This window comes from Myxine glutinosa, chromosome 6, assembly GCF_964187855.1.
Source record: "Myxine glutinosa chromosome 6, kmMyxGlut1.1, whole genome shotgun sequence".
Taxonomy (NCBI): domain Eukaryota; kingdom Metazoa; phylum Chordata; class Myxini; order Myxiniformes; family Myxinidae; genus Myxine; species Myxine glutinosa.
Window position 1 is genome coordinate 177980088 of NC_136266.1, and position 22530 is coordinate 178002617.

The 22530-nt window shown below is 43.4% G+C and overlaps 1 protein-coding gene across 1 annotated transcript in view; it reads left to right on the forward strand.

Annotated features, from left to right (window-relative positions):
* The window catches only part of LOC137428987 (uncharacterized), a 48229-nt gene that overhangs the window by 1463 nt on the left and 24236 nt on the right, over positions 1 to 22530 (forward strand). The window lies entirely within an intron of this gene.

Genomic DNA, 22530 nt, shown 5'->3' on the forward strand with positions numbered 1-22530 from the left:
GTGTGTGTGTGTGTGTGTGTGTGTGTGTGTGTGTGTGTGTGTGTGTGTGTACGGTGTGTGTGTGTGTGTGTGTGTGTGTGTGTGTGTGTGTGTGTGTGTGTGTGTGTGTGTGTGTGTGTGTGTGTGTGTACGGTGTGTGTGTACGGTGTGTGTGTGTGTGTGTGTGTGTGTGTGTGTGTATATGTGTGTATGTGTGTGCGTGTGTGTGTGTGTACGATGTGTGTGTGTATGTGTGTGTATAAGTGTGTGTATGTGTGTGTGTGTGTGTGTGTGTGTGTGTGTGTGTGTGTGTGGTGTGTGTGTGTATGTGTGTGTGTACGTGTGTGCGTGTGTGTGTGTGTACGGAGTGTGTGTGTGTGTGTGTGTGTGTGTGTGTGTGTGTGTGTGTGTGTGTGTGTGTGTGTGTGTGTGTATGCGTGTGTATGTGTGTACGTGTGTGCGTATGTGTGTACGGTGTGTGTGTGTATGTGTGTGCGTGTGTGTGTGCGTGTGCATTTGTGTGCAGGAAGGATGGCATAGAGCTACGCACACTCGTCTCTAAAGCTATCCAGCCTAGGTTCGAATCCTGACCCATCTGTAAATTGTCCTCCTGGTGTTTCACAGGCAGGTGATTCATCAATGTGTGTCCCGTCCCTCGGATGGACGTTAAATGGGTGTCTGGCGGCATTCGTTGATGGATGTTAAAGACCCCACGGTGTCCTTCCAAAAGGGATGGTGAGCTATCTCCGGCACCCTGAACAAATTCCGAATTCATGCCCTGACTACTGCTGGGAATGCAATGGTAAACCACATATTGCCAAGAAACTGCTTGGTCTGTAACAGTGTGTGGTACATCAGAATCAGAATAATTTGAGGTGGTATGTTGGAAGTGGAGATTGTAAAATCGGAATTTTACACGTGATGGTGTAAAGTGAAGGGATTTGTGAGCCTTGTAAACTGTGAAGGTAACAATCCTTCCCTTCATGACAAACCTCGACGTGCCCCTCCAGTCCGACAAACACTTTTACTGTACCAGAAAAAGAAGACGAGCAGGATTCCGAATGCCTCGGTCACAAATGGCCTGCGGCGTGTTGGCGGCGGCCGTAAGTCCCCAAAATTATTGCCATAACCGTGCGGTGGCCGCACGGTAGATACGGTAGCCGTAAGGCGATCTCAAGGTTTTTTGCTCGTCGCAGGGGCTTACGATTTTTGCTCGTCGCTTACGTCGCTTACGTAAGTCGCTTACGATAAATTTGACATTAAACTTTTTTTCGGAAATCGCTAGGCCGTAGGCCGCACCCCCACCGCATGTAGTATCGCAAGGTCACTGTACGGTTGCCGTGAGGTGACCTCAAGGTCACCTCACGGTTTTTACCCTGTCTGGTGTGCCTAGAAAATCGTACGGCAGCCGCAACAACTGTGAGGCCTCCTTACTGTCACCTCACGGTGGTCTTGCGGCCTCCGTGAGATGGCCGTACGATGTTCTAAATATCGTACGGCACCCGTGCAGTGACTTTAGTGCTGCCGTACGATGGCCTAACGGCAACCGTGAGTTGGCGGCCGCCGTACGATCATCTTTCTGAAGAGGTATATATTGCCTGGTGTGACACTAGCCAGATCGTCAAGATGCCCTTACGGCGGCCGCAACAACCGTGTGGGCGCCTTGCGATTGCCTTGCGGTCGCCGTGCGGGCGCCTCGCGATTCGCCTTGCGGTCGCCGTGCGGGCGCCTCGCGATTGCCTTGCGGTCGCTGTGCGGGTGCCTTGCGATTGCCTTGCGGTCGCCGTGCGGGCGCCTCGCGATTCGCCTTGCGGTCGCCGTGTGGGCGCCTTGCGATTGCCTTGCGGTCGCCGTGAGGGCGCCTCGCGATTGCCTTGCGGTCGCCGTGCGGGCGCCTCGCGATTCGCCTTGCGGTCTCCTCACGCATTTTGATTTCATGACTTTTACGATTGCCGTGCGGACCCCGTAACATTTGTGAACACTGCTGCCGCAGCCCGCAAAGCCGTACGATTTGTAAAAATCCCATCTACAAACCGCAGACCGCAGAACCGTGCTGCGGCAGCATCATATGTGACTAAGGCATAAGTCTGCATCAAATTGTTCGAAACTAGATAGCATCTCAAAATGGAAAGGCCATCCAAGTCCACTTTGTACTCAAACTAAACTTGACCAAAACAGCAAACACAAAAGTAACTTTTATTAATTATGCTTCTCCATATTCTCATAAGGGTTTGTTGAAATTTGATGACCAAACCTCAAATGGTAAATAAAACGTTATGGCCTGAGCACACACACACATACACACAAACACACACGGACGTCGATAGTTCAAAGAAAGGGGGGCGGGAGGGGGGGGAGGGGTTGCGGCTGGGGGGGGGGTAGGTATAAAGCAAATGAAAACGACTCGTAATTTCACTACTAGTAATTTTACTACTACTAATTTCACCACTAGTAATTTCACGACAGTAATTTCACTGCAGTAATTTCACTACAAGTAATTTCACTACTAGTAATTTCACCACTCATAATTTCACTACTAGTAATTTCACTACTAGTAATTTCATGACAGTAATTTCACGACTAATAATTTCACTACTAGTAATTTCACTACTAGTAATTTCACTACAGTAATTTCACTGCTGTAATTTCACTACTTGTAATTTCATTACTAGTAATTTCACTTTGAGGAATTTCACTGATAGTAATTTCACTACTCGTAATTTCACGACTAGTAATTTCACTACTAGTAATTTCACTGCTAGTAATTTCACTACCAAAAATTTCACTTCTAGTAATTTCACTACTAGTAATTTCACTGCTAGTAATTTCACTACTAGTAATTTCACTACTAGTAATTTCACGACTAGTAATTTCACTACTCGTAATTTCGCTACTCGTAATTTCACTACAAGTAATTTCACTGCAGTAATTTCACTGCTAGTAATTTCACAACAGTAATTTCACTACTAGTAATTTCACTGCAGTAATTTCACTACTAGTAATTTCACTCCAGTAATTTCACTACTCGTAATTTCACTAATTGTAATTTCACTACCCATAATTTCACAACTCGTAATTTCATGACTCGTAATTTCACTATGAGTAATTTCACTACTGGTAATTTCACTGCTAGTAATTTCACTGCTAGTAATTTCACTACTAGTAATTTCACGATGCATAATTTCACTACTAGTAATTTCACTACCAGTAATTTCACTGCAGTAATTTCATTACTAGTAATTTCACGACAGTAATTTCACTACTAGTAATTTCACTAATAATTTCACGACCCATAATTTCACTACTAGTAATTTCACTACTAGCAATTTCACTACTAGTAATTTCATGACTCGTAATTTCACTACTAGTAATTTCACTACTAGTAATTTCACTGCCAGTAATTTCACTTCTAGTAATTTCACTATGCATAATTTCACTACTAGTAATTTCACTACAGTAATTTCATTACCAGTAATTTCACTATGCATAATTTCACTACTAGTAATTTCACTACAGTAATTTCATTACTAGTAATTTCACTACAGTAATTTCACTACTAGTAATTTCACTAATAATTTCATGACCCATAATTTCACTACTAGTAATTTCACTAGTAGCAATTTCACTACTAGTAATTTAATGATTCGTAATTTCACTACTAGTAATTTCACTACGAGTAATTTCACTGCTAGTAATTTCACTGCTAGTAATTTCACTTCTAGTAATTTCACGATGCATAATTTCACTACTAGTAATTTCACTGCTAGTAATTTCACTACAGTAATTTCACTACTAGTAATTTCACTGCAGTAATTTCACTACTAGTAATTTCACGAATCGTAATTTCATGACCCATAATTTCACTACTAGTAATTTCACTACGAGCAATTTCTCTACTAGTAATTTCACTATGAGGAATTTCATAAGTAGTAATTTCACGACTCGTAAATTCACTACTAGTAATTTCACTGCAAGTAATTTCACTATGCATAATTTCACTACTAGTAATTTCAGTACTAGTAATTTCACTGCAGTAATTTCACTACTAATAATTTCACTACAGTAATTTCACTACTAGTAATTTCACTACAGTAATTTCACTACTAGTAATTTCACTTATCGTAATTTCACTACCCATAATTTCACTACCAGTAATTTCACTATGAGGAATTTCACAACTAGTAATTTCACGACTCGTAATTTCACTAGTAATTTCACTACTAGTAATTTCACTGCTAGTAATTTCACTACTAGTAATTTCACTACTAGTAATTTTACTATGCATAATTTCACGACTAGTAATTTCACTGCTAGTAATTTCACTGCAGAAATTTCACTTCTAGTAATTTCACGACAGTAATTTCACCACTAGTAATTTCACTACGAGGAATTTCACAACTAGTAATTTCACGACTCGTAATTTGACTACTAGTAATTTCACTACTAGTAATTTCAGGGCTAGTAATTTCACTGCTAGTAATTTCACTACTAGTAATTTCACGATGCATAATTTCACTACTAGTAATTTCACTACTAGTAATTTCACTGCAGTAATTTCACTACTAGTAATTTTACTGCAGTAATTTCACTACTAGTAATTTCACAACAGTAATTTCACTAGTAATTTCACCACAGTAATTTCACTACTAGTAATTTCACTAATAGTAATTTCACTACCCATAATTTCACTACTAGCAATTTCACGACTAGTAATTTCACTACGAGGAATTTCACTAGTAATTTCGCGACTCATAATTTCACTACTAGTAATTTCACTACTAGTAATTTCACTGCTAATAATTTCACTGCAGAAATTTCACTTCTAGTAATTTCACGACAGTAATTTCACTACTAGTAATTTCACTACGAGGAATTTCACAACTAGTAATTTCACGACTCGTAATTTGACTACTAGTAATTTCACTACTAGTAATTTCAGGGCTAGTAATTTCACTGCTAGTAATTTCACTACTAGTAATTTCACGATGCATAATTTCACTACTAGTAATTTCACTACTTGTAATTTCACTGCAGTAATTTCACTACTAGTAATTTTACTGCAGTAATTTCACTATTAGTAATTTCACAACAGTAATTTCACTAGTAATTTCACGACAGTAATTTCACTACTAGTAATTTCACTAATAGTAATTTCACTACCCATAATTTCACTCCGAGGAATTTCACTACTAGTAATTTCACGACTAGTAATTTCACTACGAGGAATTTCACTAGTAATTTCGCGACTCATAATTTCACTACTAGTAATTTCACTGCTAGTAATTTCACTCCTAGTAATTTCACTAGTAATTTCACTTTGCATAATTTCACTACTCGTAATTTCACTGCTAGTAATTTCACTTCTAGTAATTTCACTACTGGTAATTTCACTGCGAGTAATTTCACTACTCGTAATTTCACGACTAGTAATTTCACTCCAGTAATTTCACTACTAGTAATTTCACGATGAGTAATTTCACTATTAGTAATTTCACTACAGTAATTTCACTGCTAGTAATTTCACTGCTAGTAATTTCACTGCTAGTAATTTCACTTCTAGTAATTTCACTCCTTGTAATTTCACTACAGTAATTTCACTACTAGTAATTTCACTACAGTAATTTCACTAGTAATTTCACTACGAGGAATTTCACGACTAGTAATTTCACTACGAGGAATTTCACTACTAGTAATTTCACTACGAGGAATTTCACTACGAGGAATTTCACTACTAGTAATTTCACTGCTAGTAATTTCACTACTAGTAATTTCACTCCTAGTAATTTCACTACTTGTAATTTCACTATGAGTAATTTCACTACTAGTAATTTCACGACTTGTAATTTCACTCCTAGTAATTTCGCTACTCGTAATTTTACAACTAGTAATTTCACAACAGTAATTTCACTACTAGTAATTTCACGACTAATTTCACTACTAGTAATTTCACTTCAGTAATTTCACTACTAGTAATTTCACTGCAGTAATTTCACTACTAGTAATTTCACTACTAGCAATTTCACTCGTAATTTCACTACAGTAATTTCACTACTAGTAATTTCACTGTGAGGTATTTCACTACTAGTAATTTCACGACAAGTAATTTCACGACAAGTAATTTCACGACTCATAATTTCACTCCTAGTAATTTCACTTCAAGTAATTTCACTACTAGTAATTTCACTGCAGTAATTTCACTACTAGTAATTTCACGACGAGTAATTTCACTACTCATAATTTCACTACTAGTAATTTCACTACGAGGAATTTCACTACTAGTAATTTTACGACTCGTAATTTCACTACTGGTAATTTCACTATGAGTAATTTCACTGATAGTAATTTCACTACTAGTAATTTCACTGCACATAATTTCACTACTGGTAATTTCACTACTAGTAATTTCACTCTAGTAATTTCACTCTAGTAATTTCACTCTAGTAATTTCACTACTACTAATTTCACTATGAGTAATTTCACTACTAGTAATTTCACTACAGTAATTTCACTACTAGTAATTTCACGACTAGTAATTTCACTCCTGGTAATTTCACTCCAGTAATTTCACTCCAGTAATTTCACTATGAGTAATTTCACTACTAGTAATTTCACTACAGTAATTTCACTACAGTAATTTCACTATGAGGAATTTCACTACGAGTAATTTCACTCCGAGGAATTTCACTACTAGTAATTTCACTACGAGGAATTTCACTACTAGTAATTTCACGACAGTAATTTCCATCCTACTAATTTCACTACTAGTAAATTCACTATGAGGAATTTCACTACTAGTAATTTCACTCCGAGTAATTTCACTACTGGTAATTTCCTTACTAGTAATTTCACTATGAGTAATTTCACTACTCGTAATTTCACTGCTAGTAATTTCACTCCGAGGAATTTCACTACAAGTAATTTCACTACTAGTAATTTCACTACGAGGAATTTCACTACTGGTAATTTCAGGAAAGAAGTTGGGGATTGAAAGAGGTGGATTTGGGGTGAATTAACGGGGGTAGAAAAGATCAAGGTTTTGGATGGGGGAAGATAAGAGATGGTGGTGAACAGCTGTTTTAAAGACCTGGAGGGGGGAGTGGGATTGAAGAGAGTGAGAGAGTTTGTTCCAGAGGTGGGAGGAAAGAGGAATGAAAAAGTGAAGGTGAGCAGAGAGTCTTGATTTTGGCAGTTTAACCAGAAGAGGGTTGCTGACAGATCTTGTGCGACCTGTAGGAATATTTGGGGGACAGAGCACAGACAGAGCTTGTATCGAGTTTATGGGACAGAGGATTTCTTGCATCAAGCCAAGGCCAACTAGCCAAGAGATATTCCAACATCTGTTGCTTACTATTCTTTTCCGCTCCAATGTCAGCACCGGGTCCTCTAATGAGCTCGTCGTGTCACCTCCTTGTGTTACGGATTCGTCACGTCCGTTGTTGTGGTTTTCATCCATTGTAAACATTTTTGATTCCATGTACTATTATTGTTGTCGTTTAAGGGAGATAGAGATTACTATTTTCAAAAGGTAAAAAAAACTTAATGTTTTAAATGAAACCGGAACCGGACGACGACGAAGAGGAAGAGGAGGAAGAGAAGGCGGAGCGAGTGAGTCGGACAAGAAGCCGAGTTGCTTCGAGGTCTGGAGCAAACGTTGACGAACGAGGGTCACGAGTGAACTCTGGGGAGATTCCTGCGACAGAGTTGTTATCGCTGTAACAGATCAACCTGCGTGTCAGGTTTTGCGGTCGATTCCGAAGAGAATCGTTGGAGTGCCGTTACGCCACGAGAACGGGCCGTCGGCCATTTTGACTCGCGCGCATTGCGCATCGCTCAAGGTTTTTCACTTCATTTCAACCATTTTCACCGCATTCAGACGTTAATCGGGTGTGCCTGTGTCACGTGACTTTTGAGTGAGAAATCTGCGGTTTTCCGATTTGGAGCCGTGGAACGTCCATACCCGAGGGTGTGATTTCCCAGTCGCCTTGAGGGCACCTTTGCGCAGCTTTGGCAGCGGGACTGTGACTGTCATCCGAACGGGATTTTGGTCTCGATTGGACATCGTTCTGACGATCGCTGGAGCGGATCGACCTTGGCTTGACGCCGGAATAGAGACATTTGGGAATGTTCTTCTTTTCGCTCACTTGGAGCACAGTGAGTTTTAAATTACGAAACTGATGGTACCATCATAGGAATGATAGATATACAGTCACGTGAAAAAGTAAGTACACCTCTTGTAAAGTTTTGACTTTTTCAACATATTTCAACATACACCTATTTGATCTTCATCTATCTATAATTCCAGTAATCTCTGTATGTCTGTATGTCTGTGACCGCTGTTTCTCGACAACTACCGGTCCGATATACTTGAAACTTGCCAGGTATATTGCTGGGGACCCGGGGATGTGCCTTTTCAAGGTTTCATATTAATCGGAGAAGTAGTTACCGAGCTATGTCCAAAAAACGATTCAACCAATCAGAGAGCAGCGAGCTATCACGTGTGCCGAACGTGCCGAACAGACTCTGCCTCGGACGGCACATTTGAGAGCGTATTCATTTATTTCACGTTGGCAAACTATGTTGCCGCTATGTTGGCGTTAAACTATGTTTTAAAACTAATTAAAACTAATTTGCGATTCTTTCGCTTTCCTGCGCGTTTGTGCACGCTATGGCGATTTCTTTACCAAACTCCGCAAGCCGTTCGCTTTGGACCAAACCATTTCATGTAAATAGAGGGGGGGGATTGTCACCGTACTCGCAAGCCGTTCGCTTTGGACCAAACCATTTCATGTAAATAGAGGGGGGGGGGGGGGGATTGTCACCGTACTCGCAAGCCGTTCGCTTTGGACCAAACCATTTCATGTAAATAGAGGGGGGGGATTGTCACCGTACTCGCAAGCCGTTCGCTTTGGCTTTGCGAATGGACCAAACCATTTCATGTAAATAGAGGGGGGGGATATAATTTTAGATATATATATAGTACGGGCATGCCCTAGTTTCAACAATATTGATAGATAAAGGTGATATAATACAACAAATATCATGAAACATTTACATTTTGTAGTCCATTGTATAATTTAAATAAACATAAATGCAAATTTCGCATGTGGAAAAAGTAAGTACACCCCGACATTTATCACTACTTCAAATACCTAAAATTAGAATCAGGTGCACCAGCTCAGGTGCAAATGATTAGAACATTGCTAGAGAGGATCTTGGAGGAACCTGTCTTATTTAAACCTCCAACATTTAGTTTGGTTTGCCCTTTGTTGTTGAAGTGTGCGGCGTCACCATGTCTTTTTTTTTTTTTTTTTTTTTTTTTTTTGTATACAAGATCGAGGCTCGTGAAAGAGCGAACATTAATCACACAGAAAGACAAACAGACACACAAAACAAATAACATCAGGAGCGGTAGACAAGATGGGGAGAGAGGGGGAAGGACACAAACACAACATTTGAGAGCAGGGACCGAGAGACATGGAGACATCGAGAGAACTGTGGGAGGGAGAGGGCTTTGGGGGGGAGGCATGGGAAGGGGGGGGGGGGGTGGGAGAGGTATAAAACATATGGACACTGCCAAGACTTCCAGGAAAGAAGTGAACAATCTTATGTGCACAAAAATACCAGCGGGGGGAGAGCCGAGAGGGACCACCACGAGTCACGTGAAGGGCAAACGGTGGATGGCAAGGAGTTGACGCAACGGTGGATGGCAATGTCTAGATCAAAAGAGCTCTCTGAGGCCTTCAGAAAGAAGGTTATAGATGCCTACGAGTCTGGGAAGGGATTTATAAAGATCTCCAAACAATTTGAAATCAATCACTCGACTGTCCGGAAGATCACCTACAAGTGGAGACGATTCCAAACAATTGCCAACTTGTTCAGTCCAGGCCGCCCCAGCAAGTTCAGCCCGAGAGCAGACCGCAAGATGCTGAAAGAAGTCTCTCAGAACCCCAGAATGTCATCACGGGACCTACAGGTAACTCTTGCCACTGTTGATGTCAAAGTGCATGAGTCTACCATTAGAAAGAGGCTGCACAAATTTGATCGACATGGGAGGTGTGCCAGGAGGAAGCCTTTGCTGTCCAGAAAGAACATCAGGGCAAGACAAAAGTTTGCCAATGAACACCTTGGCAAAGACCCGCACTTCTGGAGCAATGTGCTCTGGACAGATGAGTCAAAGGTAGAGCTAGTTGGCCACAGTACCAGAAGCCATGTTTGGTGAAAACCAAATACAGCATTTGACCACAAGAACCTGATACCAACTGTAAAGCATGGTGGTGGAAATATTATGGTTTGGGGCAGCTTTGCTGCATCAGGGCCTGGGCAGCTCACCATCATAGAATCCACTATGAATTCTTCATTGTACCAGAGGGTGCTTGAGGATAATGTGAGGCCATCTGTCGGAAAGTTGAATCTCAACTGAAGGTGGACCTTGCAACATGACAATGACCATAAATATACCTGTAAATCCACCAAGGAATGGCTGAAATGAAAGAAATGGAGGGGTCTGGAATGGCCAAGTCAAAGCCGGATCTAAATCCCATCGAGATGTTGTGGGGGGATTTGAAACAAGCTGTGCATGCAGGAAACCCCTCAAACATCGCACAGCTGAAAGAATTCTGCATGGAGGAGTGGGTAAAAATTTCTCCCAGTCGATGTCAGAGACTGGTAGACAGTTATAAGAAGCGCCTACTTGAGGTTGTTTCTGCCAAAGGGGGCGATACCACCTATTAGAGCCAAGGGTGTACTTACTTTTTCCACATACGAAATTTGCATTTATGTTTATTTAAATTATACAATGGACTACAAAATGCAAATGTTTCATGATATTTGTTATATTATATCACTTTTACCTATCAATATTGTTGAAATGAAGATCAAATAGCTGCATGTTGAAATATGTTGAAAAAGCCAAAACTTTACATGGGGTGCACTTACTTTTTCACATGACTGTATATTGATTGTACTTTTGATTAATATTGTTACTGTACCGTTATTCTTGTGTGACCTTAATACAATACTTGTTTGTTGGTAACAATTGGTGTGGTTTCACCATTGATCCTTGGCATACAGAATAACACATCTTTCTGCCGTGACTCCTCTCGGGGCTCGTAGGTACACCGTGACCGGGGTTTGGGGAGGAGCACGTAACAGAAATTGGGGGCTCGTCTTTGCTGACAAAATCCCCAAATCTCGTCCGGGATAGAATTCCCTAACATCTTCGCCCGGGATAGAATTCCCTAACATTCCCAAAATTCCCAAATTTGGAATTTTTCTAACATTCCCAAATTTTTCAAAAAAAATTGAAAATTTTTGTGTGAAGGTTAACAGGTGTTAACTGATAGTCACCATGGTGTTTGACGCAGAAAACTTTGCGGCGTCCCCTAATGAGGCACAGTTCCAAGCGTTAAAAAGATCGGAACTCTTGATATTGGTCAAATATTTTAACTTGGAGGTCCGAGTTAATATGAAGAAAGCAGAGATGCAGACATTGGTGGTAGAATCTCTGGTGGGACAAGGAACATGGAAAGAGGTAGCCTTGGATTGGTTACCCGAGGAAAAAGAAAATGCGGTGCTCCGGAAAATGGAGATGCAACTGCAGACCCAGGAAAGGTTAAAAGCAGAGGAAAGGAGAGCTGAAAAATAACTCGAGGAGAGAAGAGCAGAGGAAAGAAGAGCTGAAAAGGAACTCGAGGAAAGAAGAGCAGAAGAAAGGAGAGCTGAAGAAGAAAGAAGAGCAGAGGAAAGAGCAGAGGAAAGGAGAGCCGAAAGGGAGTTAAAGGAACGGGACATGGAGTATCAGAAGGAACTTAAACTCAAGGAGCTGGAATTAAAGGGAGAACGGAGAGAAGTAGTATCCATGCCGGCTAGTTCGACAACTAGTCAGAACACTTGGAATGTTGGTCGGCATGTGAGGCTGGTTCCACCCTTCAATGAAAAGGAGGTAGGCACGTTTTTTTTACACTTTGAGAAAGTGGCTCAAATGCTAAAATGGCCTGTGGGGTCCTGGACTATGTTAGTACAAAGTGTTCTGGTGGGTAAAGCTCAAGATATCTATTCGGCTTTACCGATTGACCAATGTGCAGATTATGAGGTAGTGAAGAAAACCATTCTCAAAGCCTATGAATTGGTCCCTGAAGCTTACCGGCAAAAATTCAGGAATGCCAGGAAGAGGGAGAGTGAGACCCATGTGGAGTTTGCCAGAATGAAGGAAACCATGTTTGATCGGTGGTGTGACTCGAAGGGGATTGGGAAAGACTTCAAACTGTTGCGACAATTGATCTTGGTGGAGGAATTCAAACAGTGTGTCCACGCGGACATTAAAGTGCATCTGGATGAGAGAAAAGTACCAGAGTTGTATGAGGCAGCAACCGTGGCAGATGACTATGCCTTGACACACAGGATGGGGGTTCCACACACCTAACTTCCCGCCTAGAGTTCGCCTGGGGAGTTATGGTAAATCAGGGGCGGAGAACAAATATTCATGGAGGCGGCCTGGAGATGCCTATGGGGACAAATCTGATACCGCGACTTTTAGGGATCAGAAGACTACAGTTCCAAGACAGACTTATCTTCCGGGGGGCCCGAGGCAGACCTCGAGTTTTTACTCTGAGCCTACTTGCGCTTTTTGCAAGAAACCTGGGCATTTGATGTCCCAATGTTACGCCCTGAAAAGGAAAAATCAGGGGCAGAGTCAGACTAGTACAACTCCGAATGCATTGGCAAATGCGAGAAATCGTCCTTGGAGGACAGTGCCTTGTGAAGGTTCCCATGCCAAAGTTACAGCATCACAGAACGACCTTGCTCAAGAGGGTTACAAACCTTTTATTTCAGAGGGGTTTGTGTCACTAGATGGAGACTTAACGAACCAGAGACCTGTTAGGGTATTGAGGGACACAGGAGCACGTCAATCTTTGATGCTTGAGGGCATTTTGCCATTGTCAGAGAAGACGGCAGCTGGTGTTAGTGTTCTTTTACAGGGGGTTGGTGGCTATGTTAAAGCTCCACTTCATGTCATCCATTTGAAGTCTGATTTGGTGTCAGGACAGGTCACCGTAGGTTCACAAGGCACTCTTCCTGTAAAGGGAATCTCTTTTGTTATCGGGAATGATTTGGCCGGTGGTCGAGTTTCTGGTAATCCGATGTTTGTTGAAAAGCCTAGTATGGAAAATAACACCGCACAGTTAGAGCAGGAGATTCCGGGTATCTTTCCATCCTGTGCCGCGACTCGTGCTATGGGTAGGAAGCACTCTGAAGAGAAGGAGAAGGTACTGACGCCACGCTTTGCACAGGCACTTCTTGTCGAGTACCCTGAAACTAAGTGTCAGCACACACAAGTCATGGATGGAGGCAATGTTGGCAAGCTCTTTGTAGGTGGACTGAACTTTGACACAAGTGAAGATGTTTTGGACTCTATCTTTGGCAAATATGGACCACTCTTGGAAGTGCGGCTGATAAAAGACAGGGAGACGCAAAAGTCGAGAGGGTTTGGCTTTGTCACGTTTGAAAACACAAAGGACGTCAAAGATGCAGAAAAGGATTTGAATGGCAAGGATTTGGATGGTCGGACCATAACAGTAGAGAAGGCAGGCCATGGGCATCGAGGGGGCTACAGAGGAGGAAAACGTGGAGGTAGTTTCAGGGGTGGCTATGGCTCCCGGGGTGGGAGTAGTAGTTTTGGTAGCGGCCACAGTCGTGATTACTACGGAGGCTCCCAGCAGCAGCAGCGCAGTTTTGGCAACTCTCGACAGGATGACTATTACGGTGATGACTATTACATCAGCGGGACTGATGGGGACTGCAACTCACGTGACTACAGCACCCGACTCTACAACTGTGATTATGATTTTTATGATCAAGAGAAGAGTTGGAAGCACTGAGTGCTCAGGGGCAGCCGAGCCAAGATTCCTAGACAGATTAACCCGTGAACTCCATGTTCCTAAATGCGTCCATGCAGTGAATACTTCCAGGCCTCACCACCCAACCACCATGAAACCTGGCTCTCAGCTCGGCCTCCTTCAGAAAGTGCTATAGATTTGCTTTGCTTTGGATTTTTGATCACAACCCCTTAACCTTCATTCAAAAAATGAAAAATAAAAACCAAAGGTTGATGAGATGGAGTTTGGCTTTGCAGGAGTTCAACTTGGAAATTGAGCATGTAAAGGGCAGGGACAATGTCGTTGCTGATGCTTTGTCCAGAGTGAACTAACTTTGGAAATTTCTGTAAGTTGTTTGGAAGTTTTGTTGCTTTATTTTGGGGAATATTAATTATTGTTGCTCACGTGAATTGATAATTTGGGTGTGAGTTTTACTTTTGTTTGTTAAAAGAGTTTTTGCCTGCAAAGAAAGTTTTCACTATGTTCAAACTTGCTTTCTTGAGGGGGGGAAGTGTTACGGATTCGTCACTTCCGTTGTTGTGGTTTTCATCCACTGTAAACATTTTTGATTCCATGTACTATTATTGTTGTCATTTAAGGGAGATAGAGATTACTATTTTCAAAAGGTAAAAAAGTTAATGTTTTAAATGAAACCAGAACCGGACGACGACGAAGAGGAAGAGGAGGAGGAGAAGGCGGAGCGAGTGAGTCGAACAAGAAGCCGAGTTGCTTCGAGGTCTGGATCAAACGTTGACGAACGAGGGCCACGAGTGAACTCTGGGTTTCTCGAGAAAGGGATTCCTGCAACAGAGTTGTTATCACTGTGACAGATCAACCTGCGTGTCAGGTTTTGCTGTCGATTCCGAAGAGAATCGTTGGAGTGCCGTTACGCCACGAGAACGGGCCGTCGGCCATTTTGACTCGCGCACTTTGCGCACCGCTCAAGGTTTTTCACTTCATTTCAACCATTTTCACCGCATTCAGACGTTAATCGGGTGTGCGTGTGTCACGTGACTTTTGAGTGGGAAATCTGCGGTTCACCGATTTGGAGCCGTGGAACGTCCATACCCGAGGGTGTGATTTCCCAGTCGCCTTGAGGGCACCTTTGCGCAGCTTTGTCAGCGGGACTGTGACTGTCATCCGAACGGGATTCTGGTCTCGATTGGACATCGTTCTGATGATCGCTGGAGCGGATCGACTTTGGCTTGATGCCAGAATAGAGACATTGGGGAATGTTCTTCTTTTCGCTCACTTGGAGCACAGTGAGTTTTATATTACGAAACTGATGGTACCATCATAGGAATGATATATATTGATTGTACTTTGGTTAATATTGTTACTGTACCGTTATTCTTGTGCGACTTTAATACAATACTTGTTTGTTGGTAACAATTGGATTGGTTTCACCATTGATCCTTGGCATACAGAATAACACATCTTTCTGCCGTGACTCCTCTCGGGGCTCAGAGGTACACCGTGACCGGGGTTTGGGGAGGAGCACGCAACACTTGTAAAGAGTTGCCAAAGTCACTTTTCCCTCCATCAGTCCTGTGGTTCTTTTTCAATCCGATGAGAGTTCCTCCTCATTGAAAAGTTGCAGAGTTGGACTATGGTCTCAAGTGCGAGTCAAATCCTTCCATTGTGGAATTTCTCTTTCTGTTGGTGACCATTACCTGTTCTAATCACTTCATTTACCTGCTGTTCTCTTTCTGTCTTTATCTATAATGTTCCCTGTTTTTTTTTGTTACTTTCATTGCATTCATTTATTTATTTTATATACCAAGTCCAGGCTCATGGAGGAGCTAGAACATAGAACGGATCAGGACATAACAGAACAAAATGAACAGTAGAAAGTTGGGGGAAACAGGAACAGCAGTAATGAGGGACAAAATGGAGGGAAAGGAGAATAGTGGGATCAGGCACAGAGAGGAAACAACATGTCTCATGTGAACCTGAAACGCCCCACAGTAATATTTATGTGTTGATATAGTTCACTTTGGCAGGTTGTCATGCAAGCAATCAGAGGGTCATACCTGCAGAAGGAGCAGAGTAAAAGTATAGGCGATGATGTCATTGTAGTGTGGTGAATACAATGTCTCGTGGGAAGGAAATATTACATGTCTTAACAAGTGAAGGCTTCTCCATGCGGTACATTGTGCCCAACCCATGTTTCAGCAGGAGCTGCAGGTGCCTACAGAAAGTCTACACCCCCTTTCAAAATTTCCACCTTTTGTTACCTTATAGCCTGGAATGAAATTGCATTAAATCTGACTTTTCCACCTGTGTTTACACAAAATCCATGCCACATCTTGAAGATGGTTGTCCATCAACGCTCCCCACGCAACTTGGCTGAGATTGAATAGTTTTGTACAGAAGAATGGGCAAATATTGCCCAATCAAGGTGTGCAAAGTTGGTAGAGACCTATCCGTACAGACTCACAGCTGTATTGCTGTCAAAGGTGCTTCCACCAAGTATTAACCCAGGGCGGTGGACACTTATCCAAACAAGATATTATAGTTTTGTATTTTTAATTAATTTTCTGAAATTTGTGGAATTTGTTTTTCACTTGGAAATTGTGGGTTATGATGTGTAAACAAGAAAGAGCAATCAGAGATTGCAAACCCTTGCCAAGATGTATTTTCAGTGGTTTTTAAGGCTTTTGTGTTAAAACAAATATGGCGGTCTAACCACGTGACCGATGACGTCATCATTTTTTTTCGAAACTAATTTATTCCTAGATTATGTTCAAGAGATTTCATCTTGATCCGATGAAGTTTTGTACTTGTCGAATTATGACGTCATAATGGAGGCACCTATGATGTCATCATTAATATATTTTATTCCACATGGAGAGTTCTTTACAATGAGCCATGTCTCAATTTTTTCTATTCACTGCTTTCGGAGATGTAGAGGTGCAAAGTTTTTCGGGTTTTCCAAGATGGCGGCCGAACCACGTGACCGATGACGTCATCTTAATTTTTTTCCCACCACCAATTTATGCCCACGTGACGCTCAAGAAATTTCATCTTGATCAGATGAAGTTTTGTACTTGTCGAATTATGATGTCATAATGGAGGCACCTATGACATCATCATTAATATATTTTATTCCCCATGGAGAGTTCTTTACAATGAGCGATGTCTCAATTTTTTCTATTCAGCGCTTTCGGAGATATAGAGGTGCAAATTTTTTCGGTTTTTCCAAGATGGCGGCCATACCACGTCACCTGTGACGTCATAATTACCATTAAAATATTCTACAGGCCGTGTCGCTCCTGTGGTGAAGATTTCCTGTTAATCGGTCCATTTGTTGCAGAGGAAATGATTTTTTAAAGGAAATAAGTCTTTAAAATGGCAGGAGCACTGAGTCACATGGCCTGGAAAGAAATAATGTTGCGTTTCTTCTTCTTTCAACAATAAAGACTTCTAACTTTGAGACCGTACAACCAATCATGTTGAAATGTTACACACTTGTTCCGCTTGATAAGAGCTACATTGCATTAAAATTTCAAGTCGATCAATGTGGCAGTTCAAGAGTTAGAAACATTTGATGATTTTCCTTCAATTATTTATTGCGGCCAAACCATGTGACTTATCAAAACGTCTCAAGTATTGTTTTAACTTCCCCCCATGGGGAACATTTGTGTAAAGATTCCACTCGATATCCTCACAAATTATGGAGAAGATAGCATTTAAAGTTTATGCTTAAAAACGTCATAACTCTGAAACCATCCACATCTCGCTGACTCCATCTCCGAAACCATTGAATCCATCTACATCTCGCTGTAGATGGCTACGGCTTCCCCTTCGCTCCCACCTTTTGTTCATATGTGTGTTGTACCATCCACCAAACAGTGATGACTCCATCTACATCTCGCTGTCTGATAATATGGACCAACCTCTATCTACCCTTCCCAACTCTCTCTTCCTCATATGTGGTGATTTCAATTGTCACCATGCCAGTTGGCTGGGTGTGGGTACCTCTCTCACCAGCAAAGGACTTCTGCGACTCACTGGGACTGACACAATCTGTCAATTTCCCGACCTGGATCTCAGTCAACGGAGCATCTTCTCTTCTGGACCTGGTTATGACTAACTTCCCTGAAAATGTCTGCTGCTCTTCTTCTGCTCCAATCGGCTCATCTGATCATGTGCTTGTTAAAGTGGACATGGACATCTCTCTGACCATTCTCAGAGAGCCTCCTCAGCGTCGATGAGTCTGGCATTTCACTCAGGCCAACTGGCACGGTCTTCAAGCAGCCATCAATCATCTGGACTGGTCTCCCATCTCTACCGCCTCTGGCATCAACTCATCCTGGGAATTCTTCCAAGTAAATTGCTCTCTCTCATGCACAGATTTATCCCATCTCGTCTTCAGTTGTCATACCCTTCCTCCCGTCCATGGTACACGGAATCTTGTGGTGAGGCTGTTGCCCAGAAACAACTTGCTTTCATCTCCTGGAAAGCAAATCCAACGGAAGGAAATCTCATTTCCTTTCACAAAGCCCGAAACAAGTGTGTGTCCACCCTCAGGAGAGCCAGGAAACAATATCTCTCCGTTCTCAAGACCGAACTCTCTTATCTGTCTCCCTCTTCCAAATCCTGGTGGCGTCTGGTCAAATCAGTTTCTGGTGTTTGTTCCCCCTCCATCCCCTCCCTCACCTCAAATGGCTACACGGCTGACTCCGCACGTGAAAAAGCTGAACGCCTCAACTCTGTGTTTGCCTCTAAATCTTGTGTCCAAAACCCATCCCTCTCTGTACCCACCGTACCCAGTCGTACCCAGCTGCTCCTGGACTCTGTGTCCTTTCCTCCTGACAAGATGGAAAAGTTTCTGTCAACCCTGTGTCTGTCCCCAAGGCAATGTTCTGGGCCCTGTGCTTTTTCTGGTCTTTATCAATGATCTCTCCGACTCACTGGAAAATCCTCTCTATCTCTTTTCTGATGACTCCACTCTCTGCCGCTCCATTCCTCTTCCCTCAGATCGGCAGTCTGCAGCCTCCTCACTCTCTGAAGACTTGGACAAAATCACAGACTGGTCAAACAAGTGGAACATGTCTTTCAATCCTGACAAATCTCACACTCTTACTATGTCTCTCCGAAAAGATCGACTGGACAACACTCCCATCTACTTTCTCAACAATCCTCTCCAAGAAGTTCTGTCGCTCAAGCTTTTGGGTCTCACTATCTGCCATGATCTTTCTTGGGAAAACCACATTTCCAAACTGGCCTCCAAAGCCAGTCGCCGACTGGGCATCCTCCGTCGTGCGAAGTCCTTCCTCGGCACACCTGAGCTCCTCACCACATACATGGCTTTCATCCGCAGCTCAATGGAATACTGTTCTCCCCTATGGGCCGGTGCTCCTGCCTCACACCTAGCTCGGCTTCACGCTGTCGAAACCAAAGCTTTCAGAATTATTGGAATCTCCCGCGATGAAGCTATCTCTGAGGGCCTTTCACTCACTCACCGCAGGCAGGTAGGTGGTCTTTCTGTCTTCTACCGACTCCTCTCCGGCCTTGCACCCCCAGCTCTCTCTGTGCTCTGTCCCCCAAATATTCCTACAGGTCGCACAAGATCTGCCAGCAACTCTCTGATGGTTAAACTGCCGAAATCTCGGCTCTCTGCTCACCTTCACTCTTTCATTCCTCTTTTCTCCCGCCCCTGGAACAAACTCCCTCACTCCCTTCAATCCCACTCGTCCCTCCAGGTCTTTAAAACAGCTGTTCACCACCATCTCTTATCTTTCCCCATCCAAAACCTTGATCTTTTCTACCCCTGCTAATTCACCCCAGATCCACCTTGTTTGAAATTCCAACTTCTTTGCTGGAAGTCCTGGCAGTGTCCTTATGTTTTATACCTCTCCCATCTCCCCCCCCTTCCCATGCCCCCCCCCCAATGCCCTCTCCCTCTCACAGATCTCTCGATGTCTCCATGTTTCTCGGTCCTGCTCTCAAATGTTGTGTTTGTGTCCTTCCCCCTCTCTCCCCATCTTGTCTACCGCTCCCGATGTTATATGTTTTATGTGTCAGTTTGTCTTTCTGTGTGATTAATGTTCGCTCTTTCACGAGCCTCGATCTTGTAAACAAAAAAACCAAAAAAAACCCCTCGACTCTCATTCTGCAACTGGACCTGACGGCATCAGCTCACGGGTCCTAAAATCCTGTTCTTCCGCTCTTTCACTCGCTCTCTCTGTTCTCTTCACCCTCTCTTTTGCTCATGGTCATCTGCCATCTGCTTGGAAATCGGCCAACATCACCGCTTTGCACAAAAAAGGTGCAAAAACAGATCCTCGCAACTACAGACCAATCAGCCTTTTCCCAATTATCAGCAAAGTCATGGATTCCATCATTGCTTTAGATATGAAATCTTTCCTCTTCTCCAATGGCTTGATCTCTGATCATCAATTTGGTTTCAGACCTGGTCACTCTACTCTGGACATGCTGCTTCTGCTTTCTCAACAATGGATGGAGGTCCTCAATGCCAAACAGGAAATTAGAGCTGTCTCCCTCGACATATCATGTGCCTTCGATACGGTCTAGCACCCCGCTCTGCTCACCAAACTCTCCTCTTTTGGTATCCATGGAAATCTCCACGCATGGCTGGTGGACTTCCTCTCTAGTCGTAGCCAACGTATGGTCCTGAATGGTTTTCTCTCATCTCCTCTTCCTGTTCAGGCTGGAGTTCCCCAAGGCCAAAGCTTTCAGAATTATTGGAATCTCCCACGATAAAGCTATCTCTGAGGGCATTTCACTCACTCACTGCAGGCAGGTTGGTGGTCTTTCCGTCTTCTACCGACTCCTCTCTGGCCTTGCCCCCCCCCATCTCTCTCTGGGCTCTGCCCCCCAAATATTCCTACAGATCGCACAAGATCTGCCTGCAACCCTCTTATGGTTAAACTGCCAAAATCAAGACTTTCTGCTCACCTTCACTCCTTCATTCCTCTTTTCTCCCGCCTCTGGAACAAACTCCCTCACTCTCTTCAATCCCACTCCACCCTCCAGGTCTTTAAAACAGCTGTTCACCACCATCTCTTATCTTCCCCCATCCAAAACCTTGATCTTTTCTACCCCCGCTAATTTCACCCCAAATCCACTTTTTTGAAATACCAACTTCTGTCCTGGAAGTCCTTGGTGTCCTTGTGTTTTATACTTCTCCCACCCCCCCCCCCCACCCCCCCTTCCCACGCCTCCTCCCCCCAAGCCCTCTCCCTCCCACACATCTCCCTGCTCTCAAATGTTGTGTTTGTGTGCTTCCCCTTCTACCCCCATCTTGTCTTCTGCTCCCTCTTTTTATATATTTTGTTTGTCTTGTTGATTTGTTTGTGAAATAAATGTTAGCTCTTTCACGAGCCTCCATTCAGTATACAAAAAAAAAAAAAAAAAAAAAGGAGAGAATGCCAGGAGAGAATGCCAGGAGAAAATGCCAGGAGAGAATGCCAGGAGAGAAGCCCGGAGAGAATGCCAGGAGAGAATGCCAGGAGAGAATGCCCGGAGAGAATGCCAGGAGAGAATGCCAGGAGAGAATGCCAGGAGAGAATGCCAGGAGAGAATGTCAGGAGAGAATGCCAGGAGAGAATGTCAGGAGAGAATGCCAGGAGAGAATGCCAGGAGAGAATGCCAGGAGAGAATGCCAGGAGAGAATGCCAGGAGAGAATGCCAGGAGAGAATGCCAGGAGAGAATGCCAGGAGAGTATGCCAGGAGAGTATGCCGGGAGAGAATGTCGGGAGAGAATGCCGGGAGAGAATGCCAGGAGAGAATGTCAGGAGAGTATGCCAGGAGAGTATGCCAGGAGAGAATGTCGGGAGAGAATGCCGGGAGAGAATGCCGGGAGAGAATGCCAGGAGAGTATGCCAGGAGAGTATGCCAGGAGAGTATGCCAGGAGAGAATGCCAGGAGAGTATGCCAGGAGAGTATGCCAGGAGAGTATGCCAGGAGAGTATGCCAGGAGAGTATGCCAGGAGAGTATGCCAGGAGAGTATGCCAGGAGAGAATGCCAGGAGAGAATGCCAGGAGGGTATGCCAGGAGAGAATGTCGGGAGAGAATGTCGGGAGAGAATGCCGGGAGAGAATGCCAGGAGAGAATGCCGGGAGAGAATGCCAGGAGAGAATGCCGGGAGAGAATGCCGGGAGAGAATGCCAGGAGAGAATGCCAGGAGAGTATGCCAGGAGAGAATGCCAGGAGAGTATGCCAGGAGAGAATGCCAGGAGAGAATGCCGGGAGAGAATGCCAGGAGAGAATGCCAGGAGAGAATGCCAGGAGAGAATGCCAGGAGAGTATGCCAGGCGAGAATGCCAGGAGAGAATGCCAGGAGTGAATGTCAGGAGAGAATGCCAGGAGAGAATGCCAGGAGAGAATGCCAGGAGAGTAGGCCAGGAGAGAATGCCAGGAGAGAATGCCAGGAGAGAATGCCAGGAGAGAATGCCAGGAGAGAATGCCAGGAGAGAATGCCAGGAGTGAATGCCAGGAGTGAATGCCAGGAGAGAATGCCAGGAGAGAATGCCAGGAGAGAATTCACCCATTCCCTTGATTTCTGGAACCCGCATCTCCCCAGTTTCAGAAAATCCTGGAATCGCCCCTAGATGTGAGTGTACAACAGCTACAGTGAAGCATTGGGGGTGGATGAACACAATTGTAGGGTCACATCTTAGCCAAGGGTATCAGATATTTACATAAAA